This window comes from Ylistrum balloti, unplaced genomic scaffold (genome assembly GCF_031769215.1).
Source record: "Ylistrum balloti isolate Yb309-2 unplaced genomic scaffold, AGI_CSIRO_Ybal_v1 Utg371572, whole genome shotgun sequence".
NCBI classification, from domain to species: Eukaryota; Metazoa; Mollusca; class Bivalvia; order Pectinida; family Pectinidae; genus Ylistrum; species Ylistrum balloti.
Genome location: NW_026782808.1, coordinates 20,609 through 33,066, shown reverse-complemented (window position 1 = coordinate 33,066; position 12,458 = coordinate 20,609). Strand labels below are relative to the sequence as shown.

Below are 12,458 nucleotides of genomic sequence, written 5' to 3'. Positions count from 1 at the left end.
GACCAAGGTATGCGCTGTCTTCTATCTCTTAAAATGAACATTTATATCTACATTCGGACTTATTGTTTATGTTAAGTATTTTATATGACATGTGAGATGTTCTATCTGCTTATTCTCATTTTTATACAAACATGCAAATGCAAGTGATTATTTATGCTGATATGTTTTGGAATATTTCAGTTGTTAAAACGGGGGAATTGTTTGTACGGAACCACCTTTCCATCTGATTGTCATGACTTGAAAAATCGATAATAAGTAATATCAAGTCGCTCCTTTCGATACAAAAAAAATCAAAATAAGCATATCATAATTTACACCATATATCATAAAGACAGAGAATACTTTGATATCAAAGTCAATTTTTAAAACTAACCTCAACACATGTTTTATCAAGCTTATCAAGGGGAGAAGTTCGATTTTACTTACACTCTTGTAATCAATCACAAAGGATGCCTTGCCATGCTTCGACATTATCTATAGTGACAATTTGATGTTCAAATAATTTCCCAATATTTAATATTCTGGCCCCAGTATGCTCCATATGTTATGTATATAAAGTAACCCGGTTCACCTGTGTGTATCAATACTCTGGCCTCACCGTACGTTATGTATGTAAAGTGACAGTGTTTGCCTTTGATGTATCCGCCTCCGAGCTGAGATACTTTGTTTACCGATTGTTTTCCCTTAATATCCTGATGTAAACCATAGAAAGCCAATTGACCGCCACAAAAGATACCCCATAGTGATAATTACCAGCATTTCAAACTGATCATAATTAGCGTTTATGTGGAAATTTCGGACAAGCTCTCGATCACCGGCAATATAAAGGACGGGAATCGATAGCTGACGTACTGGAGCCTATCCATCTACTTACTACAACAAGCTTTAGGGTGCTGATTGAACCCTTGGAGACATATAACATGTTTCATGTGTCATGTGATGTTTGTGTGGCATTTTCATAACCAGCGATAGCCATATAGGAACGAGCGGTATTTAATTGGGTTAGAAATACATTTCACTGTACTTACTGACCTATATTTCACATTAATATAATGGTATTGCATTTCACTTGACTCATTGTATGGTATTACCAATACCTTGTATAACTATGACTATTGGTGACTGGTATATTTCATATAACTAATGATGTTGTATTTTACATGACTGATGGCGACGGTGATATATTTCACTGTGCTAGTGATTTGTGTTTCACATGACTGACGGCGACGGTGATATATTTCACTGTGCTAGTGATTTGTGTTTCACATGACTGACGGCGACGGTGATATATTTCACTGTGCTAGTGATTTGTGTTTCACATGACTGACGGCGACGGTGATATATTCCACTGTGCTAGTGATTTGTGTTTCACATGACTGACGGCGACGGTGATATATTCCACTGTGCTAGTGATTTGTGTTTCACATGACTGACGGCGACGGTGATATATTTCACTGTGCTAGTGATTTGTGTTTCACATGACTGACGGCGACGGTGATATATTTCACTGTGCTAATGATTTGTATTTCACATGACTGACGGCGACGGTGATATATTTCACTGTGCTAGTGATTTGTGTTTCACATGACTGATGGCGACGGTGATATATTTCACTGTGCTAATGATTTGTGTTTCACATGACTGACGGCGACGGTGATATATTTCACTGTGCTAGTGATTTGTGTTTCACATGACTGACGGCGACGGTGATATATTTCACTGTGCTAATGATATTGTATTTTACATGACTGACGGCGACGGTGATATATGTTACTTTGCTAATGGTATTTTCACATGACTGACTGCGACGGTGAAATATTCCACTTTGCCAATGATGCTGTATTTCACATGAGTGACGGCGACGTTGAAATATTTCACAATATTTATGACATCGTATTTCAGAAAACTAACGCCTACGTTGATATATTTCACGTAACTTATGATATATTCACATGATAGACAGCAACGGTGATTATTTATTTACTTTAGTAATGATATTGTACTTCAGATATGACGTATTTTACTTCACCGTGTTGTATCAACAAGTTGTATGGGGTTTTTCTTACTAAACTGTAGCCATTTTATTCAAAGTTGTGACTCAATTTGACCAAAGAAAAACAGCACGTACAGCAGTGACACTAAGACAGCGAATTCCGAACGATATTGTACATTCACACATTACAGCAGATTACACGACAAAAATTGTAAACGAAGAAAATTATATAGACTTAACAAAAAAACCCACTTTGATCTTATTAGTTTAAATACAGAAGAGAAATGCAATTTAAACTAACTGAACAAAGCTGCATTACATAATTGCAATTAAGATCGGTCTAAAAGAAAACACTGCAAATGTTTGACCAAACATTACTTGTCACAGAAATAAATAAATCAGTGCTTCAGTTCATTTCAAGGAAAAGAAAATCAGCATTTCTTTGAAAAATATTATGCTTAAGTTGATCTAAACCCCAAAAAGCTTCTCGTGTACAGAACACCTCTTTTGATGTGTACTACAGTTAAGTTTAAAGCGAGAGAAATAACCGTCTATTAAATATGTAAATCGAGTTTTGATTTTATATAAAAATGCGATAGGTTTTTTTCTTAATTTGAATGGTCTGGATAATATCTTTAATATTAATATACTTATTCGATATTGAGGTAAAATGAAATAAGAAACATGTCGATGTTTCCATTTTATATTAGATTTATGAAACAGGCATAAAAAGTTGACATTTTTGCGTCATTCGGCGATCAAAAGTTACTCTTCGAGAAGAGTTAAATAAAATCCGCGTACTCAAAACAGTTAGTTTGATAAAAAAAATCTCCAATATATTTGAAAGAAACTTGATTTTCGGCGTTTTAGTTAAAATGTAGATATATTTTATCAAGGAAATCATGACGGATTTGCAAAACAAAAATAAAGACAGAAGACATGGAAGCCGCGATAAAGTTAGTTAATGACAGAGATGTAGAGACAGAACGGGACGCAACTACCTGTCATCGCCATTGATTGACAAAATAGTCATTATCCAAATGTAAGGTATTTTGAGTAGGAGGATATGGTTATTACGGAGAGCAAATATAATATCAAGAGACATGTTGTTACAAAGATAACTTTCACACAATGGTTTATAGTGGAACAATACTAACTCATAACATCCACCGGGCATCGGAGGGAACAATGGTTTGCCAGTCTAAGTGTACTCTTGTGACACAGAAATCCCACGTATTAACCTACCTATTGTACGAACGGCTCATTACCACTTAATTATATTAAGTCCCGTGTTGTACGTTATTTGGTCGCCTTGATTATGGTTTGTGCTACTAATAGCAAATATCAGAGATAGTCCATAGATAGCTTTCTGCTAAAACATGTCTTCTCCCTTAAGATTTTATAGGTTTTAAGACGGCACAAATGATCAATCAACAAGAGTTGGTGAGTACAAGATATAGAAGTTACATGCAAAATTGCTAAAGGTAAACAATTATCGTTTTATTGTCGCTGGTTGAAATGGGCGTGTCCTAATAAGAAACTCAACAGAAGATTAGTAAATTAGACAAAACAAGATATAGGCCTAAATTTAAAGTAAATGATATTCGGGTAACTTTGTACATGAATGGATCCACGTATTAGATGTCATAAAGAAAACCTCATATGATGAGATTCAGCTTGTTACTATATTTAGACTTTGTATGTATAATATCATACAAGTCATTGCGTAACCATTCGTTACTGTATCAAAGGTACCGTAACCATGTTGTTAGATGCCTCTACAATAAATATATACATTTATGAAACGGTAAGGCCGTCTAACCCATCTAACGTAGAATTGCTTGGGACAGATATATGTTTCTGATCTATCGAAGTTGTATGTTAAAAGTATCAAAACAACTCGCTTGTCTTTATGGATAAAAATCCTATATTATAAGCCTTTAGTATGCTTAAGTGTAATATGGTTACAATGACACCGTGGGAGGTAAAAACTGCATCTGTAGCATGCATTTTCCTAAATCAAATTCAAATAAGACCTACAGCCTGATAGCGGCTCCATATAGTGACTAAAAGGTCATTTTCTTTAACGAGATAACTCAAGGCCATCTCAAAAGGTGTGGCTCTGTTTATATCTACGAGGTCATTCCACAAACTGTGGTTGTCTATGACACGAAAGACAGTATCCCACGTTGTGGTTCTGTTAGAGGCTCGAAAGGCCAGTCTGGCCTTTAAAAGAGACCAATCTGTAATGGCAATTGGATTTAAGATTAAGCTTAACTTATCAGTCAAGCATGCGCTGTCTCTTTTGTTGCACAGTCGTCATTACACCAAACAGACTCGTTCGCCGCGAATCTGAGCGTTTTCTTTCACCTTCCGCGATTCAAGTTCAACCAGACTTCAATTCCTATTGGAGATCTCTTTGGTTTGTTTCTTAGTCTCCTGTGTAATTAATAAAAATGGCACTGATTTACAAAGTGTGATCGGTTTTAGGAACACATTTAGTCGAATGCGCTTTCGTTCGGATATGTGAGTTTCCTCTAGGGAATTGTGTCCAATTTAGTGCCTACAACCAATTTGGAAGTGAGTAGCTATCTATCACAGAGTGTTGAATGTGCAATAGAGTCATGTTCAACACTCTGAACACGTCATTTCTGTCTGGAATCGCCTCGCAATTTCTCCACTTTGATTTATCACTGACCATGACAGATATTGTATAACTGTGTCCAAGTTCTTAATAAATTCGGTATTTCGACATAATGTCATGCCAGTAATAAAATTTGAATGATTTAGTAAAACAATGGGGAAAAGGCATAAATGAATTAATTAGTTATATTCTGTCATTTTACATATTAATCGATTGAAATTCGAATACATTGTTTTAAATAATGTATGTAGACCGCTTTATGTATTCCTTTATATAGAGTAACGAAAGACACATACATGAAAAGCGCCTTCCAATACAATTTTGAATTAGATACAGCTGTGCACATAATTGATAAAACTGCATCACACAGATGTTCCGTCTTTCTAAGACTCGTCAGTGATATTAAAGGCCTTATTTTTAAATCCTAGGATGTTAATAAGGAGATGAAAATTGAGTTTTAAGAATGTCAAAATCTAGACAGGGAACTCCATAATTCAAATTAAGAAATTATCACTTGTCTGATAATTTCAGAAGAACGTCAAGTACATGTGAACGTTATAAACCTCAATACGGAATGCTAACACAATTTATATAGTTACTTTTAACCATTAGACTTCATAGTATCGGAGTAACAATTATTTTCGATCTTACACAATTGTTTCTGAAGTTCCCATGGTATCATATATTATGAAATACAAAGGACCATGCGAAATGGGAGACTCGTTAATCAACAAAACGCGGATTTTACTGACAACGAAAGAGAACGTTCTGGAAAAGACACTGTGTATATGTACTCAAAACTAACACCATTTAAAAAATACAAGATAATTTTTGTCTCATATAACGTAAATTATATCATTTCTGTCAATATGATTCTTCTAATATATTTTGACGCAGTTTCATTGATTTGACAGCTTTATCAACACTTCATTATTAAAATTATTATTATTGGAATTAATAAAAATCACATTTAAGAAATTAAAAAATTTAAGTCTCAATGAAAATTTATAAAAACGAGGGCAAAACGTGAAAGATGGAGAAATACACTTGAAGATTTCAAATAGATGTATGTCTTTTGATTCAAAGTAGGAACAAAGGAAGATTTGCATAGATAGCATTGAAACAGTTCAAGTAGACTAAAACCACATGTTCCGAAAGGATGAACATCATCTGCTTCATCGACGACACATAAATATGTCATAGTAAGTCAAGTCTCGCTCTTAAAAGGAGAACATCGTCAACGATACCTACGGGCAAACTGGAGATCATCCAGTCCATCAGTTTTCGTATCACACAAGGAAAACAGAAAGTACTTTTTTCTAAGTAAATTTATAGGTTGATAATAGTGCAAGTTAGTGTTAGAACAATATTAATGCGACTTGTGTTATTCCTTGAATTATAGCTCGTCGTACTAGTGGTATAGGTAGTAGATCAACCTTTAAAAACAAAAGTAAATGATTGAGTACTAAATGGTTTTCAATTTCTTGCATATCATGTGCCGGACATTGATTGGTTGAATTGGTTACTCTACTGATTGAATAGTCTAAATATCTACGAACATTTGTGGGAAACAGATAAAAGTGCAGCATTTCCCGGTCAAAATAGATGCAAAGACAACCGACATATCATTCTGGCTTCCCTATGTAGTTTACAAGCCTGTTGCTTATTACCGTATTCAAATATATGTTAACAACATTTTCACATAATATTTTATCATATCTCTCATGCGTGGATGCATTTCTATCTCTGTCATATAGTAAATGAAATTAACTAACTGTCAATTCTGATACATCTTACATGAGCTGTAACTCTAAAAGTTAGTGCAAACTATTTATCACGAGTCAAGCAAATCGTATTGGAATTTACTGTGTACTTGTCCAAGATGAATCTATCAGACGGATAATGGTGATTATCAATCTGTATCTGCGGAAGAAAAACGGCAGCTGTATATGAGGATCATGTAACGGTGAGGCTTTCGTAACTAGAGGTATAGTGCAGCTTGCTGAATGTTGATTGATGGGAAACAATTTTCGAAATCCATCCCGGTTGACATCCAACCTTTGTTTCTCACAAGGAGGATGAACTACAATGCACTCATTTTCTACATTCCTACCTCATTTATCGACCTGAGGTGACACAACGCTCTGATTCTCTCATCAACTGTGTCGCAAGAACCGTTCAACAATTAGAGGACACGGTTTTAGTACATTTACTTACAACAAGATAAGTTGATGTCAACATATAAATTGTCACAAATCGCCATGTAGATATGGAATCCAATGTTAAAGATGACCTTACTATTCCGAACGTTGTTAAACGTTGCGGTTCTCAAGATGTTAAAGATAATTAATACAACATTACTTTTCTTTGCATTATTGAAAACAAATGAGATGATTTCATAGATTGGAAAAGACAAATATATCTTCGGTGTTCTCTCGTGGTGAACCATATAAGTAGAATCAATTCCATTCCCAAAAGCTACTAAAACAATTAAGAAAATGACTGATGAAAATGTACAAGAAGAATAAGACCAGATGTTCCGGAAGAATAAGCGTCACCTGTAAACCTTGGCAGTCACAGTCTCAAATATAAACAAGGTATACAATAAAGGAACCAACAGGCAAACTAACTAGCATGAAACACGTCCAGCTTCAAATTACAGAATAGAATATATCACAATGAGATCACAATAGCGACCACAGAAGTTACCCGTAATTTTCATCAACCTGCGACTTTTGAACCCATGTGTTTCTAGTTTGCCGTTAGTTATCGACTGCTTGCACTAAAATGATGATAATGAGAATCAATTGTGTCATGCCAATACCAAAGTTGGAGAATGGGAAATAGCTATTCAGAAATGGAATATTATTAACAACGTTTTCAATAGAAGGTTAATTTTTACCTCACGCTGTATATCTGTTTCAAGAACACTTTTAGATAGAATGATAAAAAATTATATGGATATCTTGAGGTACATTATTTTTAACATTGATGTGCGATGTGTACATCAAATAAGTATTTTGGAATAGCAGTTTATCATCAGGAAAAAATAAAATCGGGAAGTAAATGTCGTTGCAACAATATATCAACATGAGCTCAAATTAAACAGTGGAGAGGCAACAAAATAAGCTTTGGGGATACCAAAACAAAAGAAAAGACAACAATAGGAATTATGAAGGTATTTGAGCAGATGAAAAGATGACAAGAAATTCGAAGATATTGTAATATCAGGCAAGGAAACATCAGATACACTGAGAGAAAAAAAAAACAAAAAAGGAAAGGCAGCAAGCGGAACGTCAGGCACCAAAACAAAAGAAAACATAACACCAGGAATTATAAAGACGCCAATTTTACAATGAAATCGTGAAGACATCAACAGAAAAGGGACGATACCAACATACATAAGACATATTAAGTAAAGAAATGAGAACATCAAAATTTGCAAAGAAACAAAAAGAATAGAAAAGACCTCATAAAATTATCGATATTTCTTAGTTTGACACTTGAGATATTCCAAAAGCAATCGTCCAGTTTATACATATTTAAGGTGTTTTCGATAGTCTTTGATGTACTTCATATTGTATCCAACATAATGTTTTCTGCCAAACTCAGAAAAATAATGTACCATTATTGACTTCATATACGTTTCGTGTTGATGGGCCACATTCTCCATAATGTGATTTATAATTGTAAAACAGATCACGAAGATAATAGGTCATTGAGATTTGCAAACATCATGTTGATGGCAAACGTGTAACGGAGGTTATATTTATGAGAAGCATGTAATCGGTTTGATTACTTTGGACTTTTTTAAACATAATAAATCAACAAAGTTCGTCAGCGCTTTTAAGCGTGATTTTAAAATTAACTCAAATGCACAACAAAATTGATTGATAGGCATGATTTGTTTTAATTCAATTATCCAGAATAATTTAACGTGGCACTACACACTTATTTGGATTGAAACAGTATCAAACTTAATCCATTTTGAGCGTATTTGTATAAGCGATAATTAGCTTAAGTAGACCAAACAATGCTCGCTAGTTTCAATGATTTTCAGCCGAAAGGGTGTCGGACTTCATGTATGTTCCCCACCTTTGCGCTGATCCGAAATGTTCAGCCGATTAAATGTGCTCGAAATAGTTCACCGTAAAAATAAATATCCAATAACATAATCAAACTAAAAACCATAGAAAGAGGGAACATGTGAACACAAATTGACACCTAGACCCTTTTTAAGAACAATGTTGAGACTCTGTTCCGGAGAAAAGTAATGTTCTGAAAGCTAGATTCGGGTTTGTCCAAACGAAATATTCATAACGAAGATTTCCTCTACAGAATTTAAAATTATATGGGGAGTGACAAAATTGAGGCTGGGCATTTGATCGTTTACTCTACACTTGTTTCCGTACGTTTGATCTAATTCTTTAATAAAATCCATCTCTCATATTTATTATAAAAACCAGAAAATGCCTTTAGAACATTATAATATTCTATATGTGGACTACTTGTACAACTATGCTATGCCTTGTCTCTGTAGTATTTGATATTGCCAAAGTGAAATGTGTATTGACCACGTTATGATACATTATTGTGAAATCGGGTTATCGTTTGTATGGGATTTAACTTGTATGCATAATCTTAACATTTGTCAAAGTATGATTGATGTTTTTTTTTTTTTTTTTTCATGCATTAAAAAAACAAAAAACGTCTTATTTTGAAACTAGTATTTGATTAGTGTTGTCCTTTTTTCGTTCAAAAAATTGACAAGCACATTGTTTTTGTTGGTGATATCCTAACTTTACAAAACCTGACAATTCCGTTTTCGCTCTTGTGATATTATGGGTTCTCTCTACGTCATCGATAATGACGATTGATGTATGTTACATCAAGTGCTTTCTGGACACGGATATTGTACGAGACTGTAGGACTTCTCAAAAAATCAAAAGCCAATCGCCTTTCTTCTTTGCCCTTTCCTTTACCTGCTGAATATAAGCAATCACCGGGTGGTAGATAGCATGGTTAGTCAAGACTACTAGTGCCTTCCTAATCTGAACAGATACGTTCTTCTTTCCAATTCTGTTGTCACCCATCACTTTACTAAGACACAATATTTTACTTTACAATACGTTTACTAAGTAGGTTGCGTCTAATTGCGATGCTATTTATTCAACCTTGTAGCGTTGGGATTGCGTAAATAGATGTTTGGCTTTGTTTCTATCTTAGTTAACACATGCTGTCTCATGTCTCCTTGATAACCAGCCTAATCGAGACAATGGTTAAAACGTTCTGTTTGATAGCAGTTTGTCAATAGCATATCGGTTTAGTGGCTGTTGCTTTCGGTCATCCTACAGCAATAATTGTAACTCACAATTACATTTTATAGGATTTCTACCTGCCTAAGTGTTTTGGGAAAGGTCTAATGAACAGACGGGGGCGGTCACATCCATCAATACTGACCTCGTGGAAAAGCAGTGCCCTTCACTATCAGTTATAGATATTTTTGAATGGATTTGAAACCAACGAGGCAAACAACGCTTAAGCTATTGTTGACCTTGCCAATTATGAATCTGGTATCATTTGTTGACTTATTGATTGACAAATGTCACCTGATATATATATATACAATTCATCAGATATTTGGTAACTAATGGAATGGAAAAGCATGCTTTCGATCTGATATGAATGTGAAGGAACTAATATCAAAGTGTTATCAGTAATTAGGTACAAATGTATAAGTAATTTTTTTAATATTTGCCCAATATTCTACACAAAATTTTGGGTTGAAAGGAGTAAAACCCGCCGAAGGATTTTTTTTATTTCCGATGTTTGCTGTATACCTGTATGCTATGTTTAAATTCATAAACAATTGAACAAGACCTAGAAGGACAAAGCCGCGGTATGATGCAATTTAGTCCATTAGTTAGCATTCTGTTGTATCTAATTGTAAATTCGTGTTGAAAGAAACTATTCAGTTGTGTATCTTCTGTGCAATCTCTTATATGTTTCGACAAAGTGATTGAACAGGTGTTAATTAAGGTAGCTGACTCCCCAAACCCAATAAAGTTATTAATACCAACGATAGTGACAGTGTAAATCACAGTTATTCTACTCCTGCGTAACGATCATCTTCATAGGCAGTTTGAAGCCGCAGTAAAATGCCATTAGCTGAGTGGGCGAACAGAGATTAGCCTCGTAAAACACGTATTGTCTAATTTTGATAAGACAAATATTTATTCTTTCTAGTTATAAATGTCCAGACTTGTCTCTGCGTGGCAATTTTTTTTTAAAGAAATTATTTCATGCGGAAGCCATTCACCACACCAGTATTTAACAATATACTGATATATGTTGTCATTTTTCGTTCTTTTAAGAAGTTATTCCTATACTGCAAACGTTTTCTAGCTGAATGATTTACAGACGCCATGCATTAAGTTACCAGACTAGTTATTCCATTCAGGAAAATTTCAATCTAGGTGATTAACTTCGACGCAATAATTGCGTCTATATTGAGACAAATATCTAGGATGTTAAATGAGTGTTCATTTTCAGTGAATTGTTAAAAAGTTGAGTCGTAGAAGCTGTGTTTTGCGAGCCTTTTCGGATTTCATAAAATCAAATTTAAGATATTTTATATTACATTAGTCAGAAAAAGCTACACATTAACAGCTGTTAAAGTCAAAATGTGTAGGAGAATTTCAAACCGAGGCTGCTAATTCAATTTCATGACGTAATGTAATTGTGCATCGCAATCAATTTATGACTGGCGCAGCTAAATCAAAACGGCGTTCTGAGGTATATTTCACCAGTGACAAATGCAAAATGCAAAAAATACATCACCAGGACGAATCTCTTGATAACATCCCATGTATGAGATGATTTCTAGTTTCGTATCATTTTAGGAATCCCCAATGAGATTAAAAGAGCTTCTCGTCTAAATGGGTTGAAATTCAGAGGGTATATTTGTAAAATATAGTAATGTTTATACCAAGTGTGTCTTTTATGAATCAGGACTAATGTGCACATATATACATAATCACCAATTAATTAATCTTTTTCACATGTTTTAGGTACCATAGGCCTTCCATTACACACAGAGGAGCAAGGTCCACTCCTTTCGCTTCTGACAGGAAAACAAAACCAAGACCTTTATGATCGTCTACTGGAAAATTATGTGAAAACATTAGACACAAGGGAAGAACCATACAACGGAGAGTACGTAGTTCCAGATAAACGTCTCCGACAAGGCTGGAACATAGCCTATGGAAAACGGAGGTCGAACAAATGGAGCATTGCTTATGGGAAACGAGATCATGCCTCTCCGCTTGAGTCTGAAGGTATCTTCTCCGATGAGGTGTTTCCATTGGTTAGGTCCTATCCAGAGCTGTCAAAACGTCAACAGGGTTGGCACATAGCGTATGGTTGAGATGAAAAGTCAAATTAGGAATTTTAAAGCGAACGAACGATCAATATTAAGCGAGAATGGAACTGATAAACTCAATGCTCATGTGCAATATTTACAAAATATATACTTATACAAGAAACATAAATAATTCTGTTTTTACCTCATGACCATGTTATTATGTTATTTTCAAAAGTAAACAAATATTTTTGATGGATTATTGTGGATATTTTATGCAAACATATCAGTCTATTTATTCCAGTCCTTAACTTATGATAGATAGAAAAATACGCAGAGGAGAACATTCACATGCTTTCGTGATATAAAAATATCAGATTTACTTCTTGAGTTTAGTGCTGTTTGTGAACACAATAAGGTGACAAACCCAGATCCACATACCCACTTAAGGAACAGTGTAT

The 12,458-nt window shown here is 34.6% G+C and overlaps 1 pseudogene; it reads left to right on the top strand.

Annotated features, from left to right (window-relative positions):
* Nucleotides 1-12,063, top strand: part of LOC132563052 (uncharacterized) — a 33,529-nt pseudogene extending 21,466 nt beyond the window's left edge.
* Nucleotides 12,064-12,458: the final 395 nt, after the last annotated feature.